This window comes from Syngnathoides biaculeatus, chromosome 12 (genome assembly GCF_019802595.1).
Source record: "Syngnathoides biaculeatus isolate LvHL_M chromosome 12, ASM1980259v1, whole genome shotgun sequence".
NCBI classification, from domain to species: domain Eukaryota; kingdom Metazoa; phylum Chordata; class Actinopteri; order Syngnathiformes; family Syngnathidae; genus Syngnathoides; species Syngnathoides biaculeatus.
This window is the reverse complement of record NC_084651.1, coordinates 21,835,757-21,844,948: the sequence shown is the minus strand read 5'-3', so window position 1 is coordinate 21,844,948 and position 9,192 is coordinate 21,835,757.

Below are 9,192 nucleotides of genomic sequence, written 5' to 3'. Positions count from 1 at the left end.
CGTGACAAAAGTCAATTCTTCTTCACACCTACATGCAATTAAGGTTCTTCAGTCAACGTATCATGTATGTTTTTGGAATGTGGGAGGAAACCCATGTAGGCACAGGAAGAACATACAAACTCCACGCAGGCGAGGTTCAGATTTGAATCCTGGTCTTCAGAACTGTGAGCAGATGTACTAACCAGTCTTCCACCGTGTCATCTGAATAATTATGATAATAATATATCCTCTGATTGTGTTTTTTCTAGGTATTTACATTCCTCTCAAATTCAAAAAATGTGGTAGGTTGGTTGAAGACTATAAATTGCCTGTAGGCGTGAGTGAGTGTGTGAATTATTTATATGTGGCCTACGATTGCCTGACGTCCAGTTCAGGGTGTACCCACCCTCTCGCCCAAAAATAGCTTGCATGCCCGCTCAAGCACGCCCACGACCCTATTGAGGATAAGTGGTAAAGAAAATGGATGGAACGCAAAAATCATCCATGCCTAGCCTCAATTTATGCCTCTATTATTTGTACATTAATGAAGAAGAAAAAACAGGCCTGAGAAAGAATAGCCTATCAGAGACAGAAACCATGACTTCCATCCACCCGCAGTCTCACATAGATTTTGTTTCTTTGGCCAGATTATGAACTTCATTTTCATTTAGTAGCAAAAGTTTAAAAGAAGGAACTGGACAGCTCTCAGGAGGAAACACAGGTAAACATAGTCTATAACCATGGTGTCCCATGCAGGGCCTTAGAATGCCCACCATCACCGTCCGGACCAGTTGAGCACTACAGTGCGCTAACTGCAAGGCTTGGGGAAAAAAAAAAGTAAAAAAAGCTTAAATTCCAAAAATATACCATCAAAAAGGTAACATTTACTGTACTGTGTTTTAACATTCCATGATAAGTCATGTTAGCAGATAGTGAGGATGTAGCCTTGGTGAGAGACTCGGTGGGTGGAAGGATGAGTGAAGTGAGGCTATATTCAAGTCTTGTTAGCAGTTTGAAAACTGGAAACTATCCTTTTAAAGGCTCTGATCGCTGGAATAAATCCCCTGGGTCGTTAAGGGGCTTTTCCATGACACAACAACGAGGAGCTCTAAAGCGGCAGCATAAAGTCCCTGTCTATATACATTGGATTTTGTCTTCTGCCTTCTTTCCGTGATGTGCACTCACGCGTGGCCAACAATGAAGCATTTTAAAGTGGCTACGCCAGCGGAATATTCAAAGGGGGTGGGGAGGTCTCTTGGAAGTATAGGCATACCTGCTAGCTAGTTAGCTAGCTAGCACATCAAAATTGATGAGGTGAAAGATGTTCAAAGTTGCTTGTATGCACCCAATATAAAACAGCCACTTATAGTACTTTCACATTTTCATACACGCACACATGCAGTTGCCTTCATGGACCACAGTTGGCATCTATCACTTAAAAGTTTTTAGAAAAGTGGACGGAATAATGTTCTGTGTTGTCATGTCAATTCTGCACCAAGTTGCTGATTTAGCATGAATGCCGTATCTAAGTTATTCATGTTGATGTAACTTTGACTTCTGTGATCCACATTGCCAAGTAATAGGAAGAACCATGAAAGACAAGGTTCGTGTACAACGACTACTACATAACTGGAATGTGGTGAGACTCTTCTTTTTCTTTCGGCTTGTCCCGTTAGGGGTCGCCACAGCATGTCATCTTTTTCCATCTAATCCTATCTTGTACATCCTCCTCTCTAACACCCACTGTCCTCATGTCCTCCCTCACAACATCCATCTACCTTTTTTTTGGTCCCCCTCTCACTCTTTTTCTGGCTTTTTCTCCATCCTCAGCACCCTTCTATCAACATACTCACTCTCTCGCTTCTGAACATGTCCAAACCATCGAAGTCTCCTCTCTTGAACCTTGTCTTCAAAACATCCAACTTTGGCTGTCCCTTTAATGAGCTCATTTCTAATCCATTCACACCAAGCGAGAACCTCAGCATCTTAATTTCTGCTACCTCCAGTTCTTTCTGTTGTTTCTTCAGAGCCACCATCTCTAATCTCTACATCATGGCCGGCCTCGCCACTGTTTTATAAACTTTGCCCTTCACCCTAGCGGAGACTCTTCTGTCACATAGAACACCAGACATCTTCCGCCAACTGTTCCACCCCGTTGTTCCACCCTCACCAAACACATCATTGCTCTGTATTGTTGACCCCGAGTATTTGAAGTCATCCACCCTCGGTATCTTTCCACCCTGGAGCGTCACGCCCCCCCGCCCCTCATTCCCACACATATATTCTGATTTACTTCGGTTAATCTTCATTCCTCTCCTTTCCAGTGCGTACCTCAATCTTTCTAATTGTTCCTCCGCCTGCTCCCTGCTTTTACTCCAGATCACAATATCGTCTGCGAACATCATGGTCCAAGGGGATTCCAGTCTAACCTCATCTGTCAGCCTATCCATTACTACTGCAAACAAGAAGGGGTTCAGCGTGGATCCCTGATACAGTCCCACCTCCACCTTAAATTCTTCTGACACACCTAGGCACATCTCACCGCTGTTCTGCTGATCTCATACATGTCCTGTACCATTCTAACATTTCTCCGCCACACCAGACTTATGCATGCAGTACCACAGTACCTCCCTTGGTACTCTGTCGTAGGCTTTCTGGAGCTTTACAAAGACATAATGTAGCTCCTTCTGACCTTCTATGTACTTTTCCAGGGGCATCCTCAAGGCAAATAGTGCATCTGTGGTACTCTTTCTCGGCATGAAACCATACTGTTGCTCACAGGTACTTACTTGTGTCCTGAGTCTAGCCTCCACTACTCTTTCCCATAATTTCATTGTGTGGCTCATCTTTATTCCTCTGCAGTTTCCACAGTTCTGAACATCGCCTTTGTTTTTAAAAGTAGGGACTAGCACACTTTTCCTCCATTCTTCTGGCATCTTCTCTCCCGCTAGTATTCTATTGAATAAGTTGGTCAAAAACTCCACAGCCACCTCACCAAATTGTTACATACCTCCACTGGTATGTCATCAGGACCAACTGTCTTTCCATTTTTCATTCTGTTCAGTGCCTTTCTAACTTCCCCCTTACTAATCATTGCCACTTCCCGTTCATTCACGCTTGCCTCTTCTACTCTACCTTCTCTTGCATTTTCTTCATTTATTCACTTCTCATAGTACTCTTTCCATCTACTTAGCACACTACTGGCACCAGTCAACATATTTCCATCGCTATCCTTAATCACCTTTACTTGCTGCACATCCTTCCCATCTCTATCCCTCTGTCGGACCTACCTGTTGAGATCCTTTTCTCCTTCTTTCGTTTCCAACCTGGTGTACATGTCGTCATATGCCTCTTGTTTAGCCTTTGCCACCTCTACCTTTGCCCTACATCGCATCTCGATGTACTCCTTTCGCCTCTCCTCAGTCCTCTGTGTCCCACTTCTTCTTCGCTAATCTCTTTCCTTGGATGACTTCCTGTAATTTGTAATTTGACTTCTTCTCCCCCTTTCCTACCAGAAGACACCCCGAATACTCTCCTGCCTGCCTCTCTGAATACATTGGCCGTCTAGAGTCGGTCTCACTTCTTTCCGAAAGGCCACACAACATTCTTCCTTTCTCAACATCCACCACCTGATTCTCTGCTCTACCTTTGTCTTCTAATCTTCCTCCCAGAGTCATCCTACACACCACCATCCTATGCTGTCGAGCTACACACTCCCCCACCACTACCTTACAGTCTGTAACCTCCTTCCGATTACATTGTCTAAACAAAATATAATCCACCTGCAAGCTTCGACCTCCGCTCTTGTAGGTCATTCTATGTTCATGTCTCTTCTGGAAACGCGTGTTCATCACTGCCAATCCCATCCTTTTTGCTAAATCCACCACCATCCGCCCCTCAAAGTTCCTTCGCTGAATGCCGTACTTACCCATCACTTCTTCATCACCCCTGTTCCCTTTCCCAACATGTTCATTAAAATCTGCACTAACTCTCTCTGTCTGGGATGTTCAGGACTACTTTGTCTAGTTCCTTCCACAATATCTCTTTCAACTCGAGGTCACATCCTACCTGTGGGGCATAGCCGCTAATCACATTATATTTAATACCCTCAATTTCAAATTTCATTCTCATCACTTGATAACCCCTACTCCATTTCTCTTCCCATCTCGTCCATGATAAAATAATTTAAACCCTGCACTTAAACTTCTAGCCTTACTCCCTTTCCACTTGGTCTCTTCGATGCACAATATATCAACCTTTCTCCTAATCATCATGTCAACTAACTCCTGAGCTTTTCCTGTCATCGTCCCAACATTCAAAGACCCTACAGACAGCGGCATGGTTTGTCCATTCCTCTTCTGCCGACCAAGCCGCGTTCCTCCTCTTTTTTGTCTTCGACCTACATTATCTGAATTTCTACCTACGCCTTGCAGATTAACAGTGCCGGGGGTGGGCGTAGGAAGCCCGGGCCACGACCTAACCGTTATGGAATTTGTATGATGAACTCTCATATATGTTTGGCACAGTTTTACGCCGGATGCCCTTCCTGACGCAACCCTCTGCTTTTATCTGGGCTTGGGAACAACCGACAGGTTGCACAATATTGTGCTGCCCGTCGTGCTGCAGATAGTCAAAAAAGAAAAAGCAATCAAATAAAGTCAGCACATAAGATACACAATTCACATACTACCTAATCTACGTTAAAGTTAAGGTCAAATAAAAGTAATCATATAAACACAGTCAGCACATAAGGTACACAAATTGTACACTATCTGAGTGAAAATATAAAGGATACGGCGATTTAAAGGATATTGGGATGGAAGAGATTCAAACCACAATGGCTCTAGTCGTTGATGGTTGAGTCCACATTCGATGTTTCTTCAACATCAACAATTTGATCACAAACGCGTCTCGTTGTTAGCAAGGTAAGCTAAGGAATACTAGGCCGATAAGCAAGTTTAAGTCACGTTTCCACTTGCCCAACTTCTTTTGAGTACTCACAATCCTCGTTGTATACGAGGACTGATGAAGTTAATTATAAAAGTATAAAGTGACAATATAAGTAGGGTGATGGGGGTGATGCATCAGTACCCAGTGTATATACATGATTTATTTGTTGCAATATGTGAGTAGTCCCACACCCAGTGAAATAGTCCCAGGGGTGTCTACCTATGGACACATGCCAGTGAATTTAAATCATTGTGCATGTAAGAAGACTGACTGAAATGTTGTATAATTGCTGCGTCTGCAACGCGGAGATGAAGGACCTCACCCAATCAAGTGAAGTCTGGGACTAGGGTTCCACCCGAGAGCAACCCTGTGGACAGGACACGTCCCATGGCGAGGGACCCAGGGTGGTCTGCCAGCCCCTCCAAGGCACCTGATGCTACACCCAACCCACGCACACCCTCCACCACCAGCCCACACATCCACCACCTCCCGGCCCTACCTCGAGAAGAACAGGAAGCCTGTGGACAGGAGAAAGTCAATTATTCGTTGGATAAGTGGCAGGATAGGGCGACCCGACAAGAGAACGATGAGGGTGGGAACTCAGGGAGCAGCCACGGGTCATGAGAGGCGACCCCCCCACACCAAGCAGCCATCCAGCCTGGGGGGCGCGCCCTCAGGAGCACCACCATGTAGGTCAGTGTAAAACCCACCTTCCCTCTGTTACTATAACTGCCAGGTCCCCGACTGGCAGTAATTGGCCCTACCCTGTGAATCACTGCCCCCCCTCCCTCCCATAACTGGTGTGGTGAATTTAAAAGCTGAGGGCCAGTGAGCTGAGAGGAGAGAGGACATGGTTGCCAGGCATTACTGCCTAACAGGCAAACCCCCCACCTATGACCCACCGCCCCCAGAGATGGGTATATATGGTACATTAAAAGCGAAAGGAGGTGAAGGTGTGTAGTGCTTTTAAAATCCAGAAGGGGCAGACAGAGCAGGGGGGGCATGGCGCTTGGACAAGTAAACGGCACCAACGTGCTGGAACTGGGTCCAACACCTGCAACCTCCCAACCCCGCATCGGCTCCCCAGGAACACATTCCCATGGATATGTGCCCAGATGTGATAAGTGAAAAAGTATGTATACTGTGAATAGCGTGTGTCTATGTGTGTGCTAAGTGAGTGATTAAGAGGCATGGGTTATGCAGGTCGGACCCATCAGGCTGGACAACCACTGACGAAGAGGGCCGCCACTTCCAGAACCCCTTCAACAACGCCAGGACCCCCCCCCCCCCCACACACACACACACACACAACTATCTCCACCATTCCCCCCACCTCAAGCCAGGCAGGGACAAAACAAAAAGGCCCCAGCTTGCAAGGGACCACCCACGGGAAGAGGAGAAGGCGAGTGCTGAGGGACCCACGGAACGGCGCGAGGAGGAGGAATCTCACCCGAGGACCAACCTAGGGCCCCCCAGCACCCCCACCAGCTGCCAGAGTGGAGGACCGGGGGCAACGCCAGATGGCATCACCCAACCCAGCACCCACAGGACATCATACGACCAGTACTCCCTTGTCCATTTTCTTTCCTTTTCTATCCAGCTGCATTTTCAATAAACGGAATAATCAAAACATTTTAATATGAGCAGAGTGACTTTTTCAAACTGTTGCACAGCAAAACTTTCCCAGCACAAAATGCATTCAGATGCACCATTCTGCAAGTCCAGCCAGCTGAACAGGACAGGTTACAAAAACAATAAATAAATAAATTTAAAAAGCTGTTAAACGCTACGGCTTCACAAGTGAGTACTACTAGCAAGTGGCCGGCATCTGTGTGTAATTTTTAAAAACATGGAACGAGCACTCATGTCTTTTGCTCACTCTCACACCCTAAAATTCAGAGGAAAAAAATAAAATTTATTACTGTACATAAACTCTATCCGAACTACTCTTTTCATGAATAATTGATTCGCTCTATAGAGGCTGACTTTTTAGGACAAGTGAGACAGTTTCAAACATCAGTCATTTTGACACAGCTACTTGGAGAACTCCTTCAAATTTTGGCCTGTGTCAGCATGCTGGTGGATATTTTTAACTGAAACCTTTTACCCACTCTTAAGTAGCAGAAAAAAAAGTAAATGGAGTCAAGGAGGTATGTTAAAATAATGAACTTATTCCATTTATTCTGGTGTGATGGGATTTTTTTGACCAGATTTTCTGTAGATAACGTACAAAACTATTCTAAAAAAAAAAAAAAAACCCCCCCCCCCCAAAAAAAAACCCTATTTAATCCAGAACCCATCATCTGATTTCGAAACTCTTAGCATTTTGACAGACAGTGATTTTTGGAAAATGATGTCATGTTACTGGTACTAAATAGTTCTCAGTCTTTGTACATTTTCAGCAATTATATTTAAATTTCTGTAAGGCATTTAAGAAGCAATCTCTGAATTAACTTCTTAGTCTTTTATGAAAATGGTTAAAGTGTTGAAACCTCCTGAACTTGCAAACAAAAGTATTGGAACACCCCTGGAGTACCATATACATTTATGGTAAATATACATGCACATATTTACTGTATTCTTCCTCTGTTTTTCTGATTTGTTTTCGGTTGGTACTTCATTTTGGATTTGCCACACAAAAAGCCACACCTTGCATTAATCTGATGCTCTGAACTTAGTGGCTTTATCATGTCATGCAAAACTGACACAACAATGAATTGAATTCCAAAACCTCTTGAAGATGATCTATTGTTTTTTTTACATCCTGAGATCTACAGATCTTCTATTTGTTGACAAATCCAAGCAGGTATTATTGATCTGACTTCACCCACCAAGACAGAAGGGGGACTGATTTGCTTACCTGTAGTAGAGTTACAGCTTTGCCAGCTACAAATTCTTAGACCACCCACCTGTTCAACATCTGCTGGACTACAAAAAGAGTTCAGGCTCTGTTTCAAATAAAATGACTGAAGCAAGACACTCAGTCCCTGCCCACTGCCTGCCTGTATTACCCAAACCAATCTAAAGATCTTCATCACCTATTGTTATTGTCAAGCGCTACATTTTTTTGCGCCATAGATATCAGGCATCATGAGCTCTCAATCTCTCATACAGCCGTAGCTTTCAGTTATTGTGTCCCCTTTTGACATTTCTCATTTTAAATGTTTGGAATTAGCGGGAATGTACACACATTCCTACTCATTTGGAAAACATTCAGGTCAGATTGCAAGCTGTGCCCTATCCAGTCACTTTTCATCTCTCCCTTTCACATGTATACACACCCTTGTGTCCTTCTCCTTCAGCTCAGTGTATCATTGCCACTTGGCTGGCCTTTGCATAAACCCTCAGTCTGCCCAGCAGCCCTGCTTACTCTCACCCTCTGGCTTCACATGGCTCAGCAAGCCCCCGGAAAGTTCTCCTCACTCAGGGCATTGGCACTGGCATCTGAATCCATGCATGTGTTTATGGAGGTCTGACAAATTCCTTCCTCCTCACTCCCTCTCTTGAGTTGCAGAGTTGACATGCGAGCATTATATTTAATTCCTCATTCCCACTGCACGCAGTGGCCATGTGGTGGAACGTCTATTGGTCTTGGAGGTGGAACCGTGCCGTCTGCGGTGGCTGCTGGACCATTATGGATGTAGCCAGCCAGCTACATTCAGATATGTTGCATAGCGGAGATGTAATTTCTTCTGACATGACTTTGTCAATGCCTGTATCGTCACGTAGATTCATGAACACTTCTGAAATAGTGTTGTTTCATCTGCAAACGTGTCGTCCACACGAACAAATCTTTTTGGTCAACATTCTGAGGTGAATCAGTTCATGAAATTATCCGTTCTTGAACCTTGGCTTTAAGCTTGCCTGCCAGCATGAGTAGGTCGACTGGCTGTGGAGACAGAACTGTTGTAGCATTCTGTCACTCACTCCTGAATCTTTGGCAAATGACCAAAGAGCCACCAACCTGCAGATGGCGGCGGGACTCTACTCAATGAACTCCAATGTGATTTCCATTTCTCCAGCGTTATCACTGACCTTGGTGAATGACCAATGGGCAACCAGCATGCGAATGGTTTGTTTCTAAGTCCCCTGCGATTGGCTGGCAACCAATTGAAGGTGTACCCCGCTTCCTGCCCAAAGATAGCTGGATAGGCTTTGTGCAACCCCCACAATGACCCTTGTGAGGATAAGCAGCTCAAATAGCGGATAAATGAATGAATGGATGGTTTGTTCCTTTGTTAACACAACCTTTGGTTTTCCTCA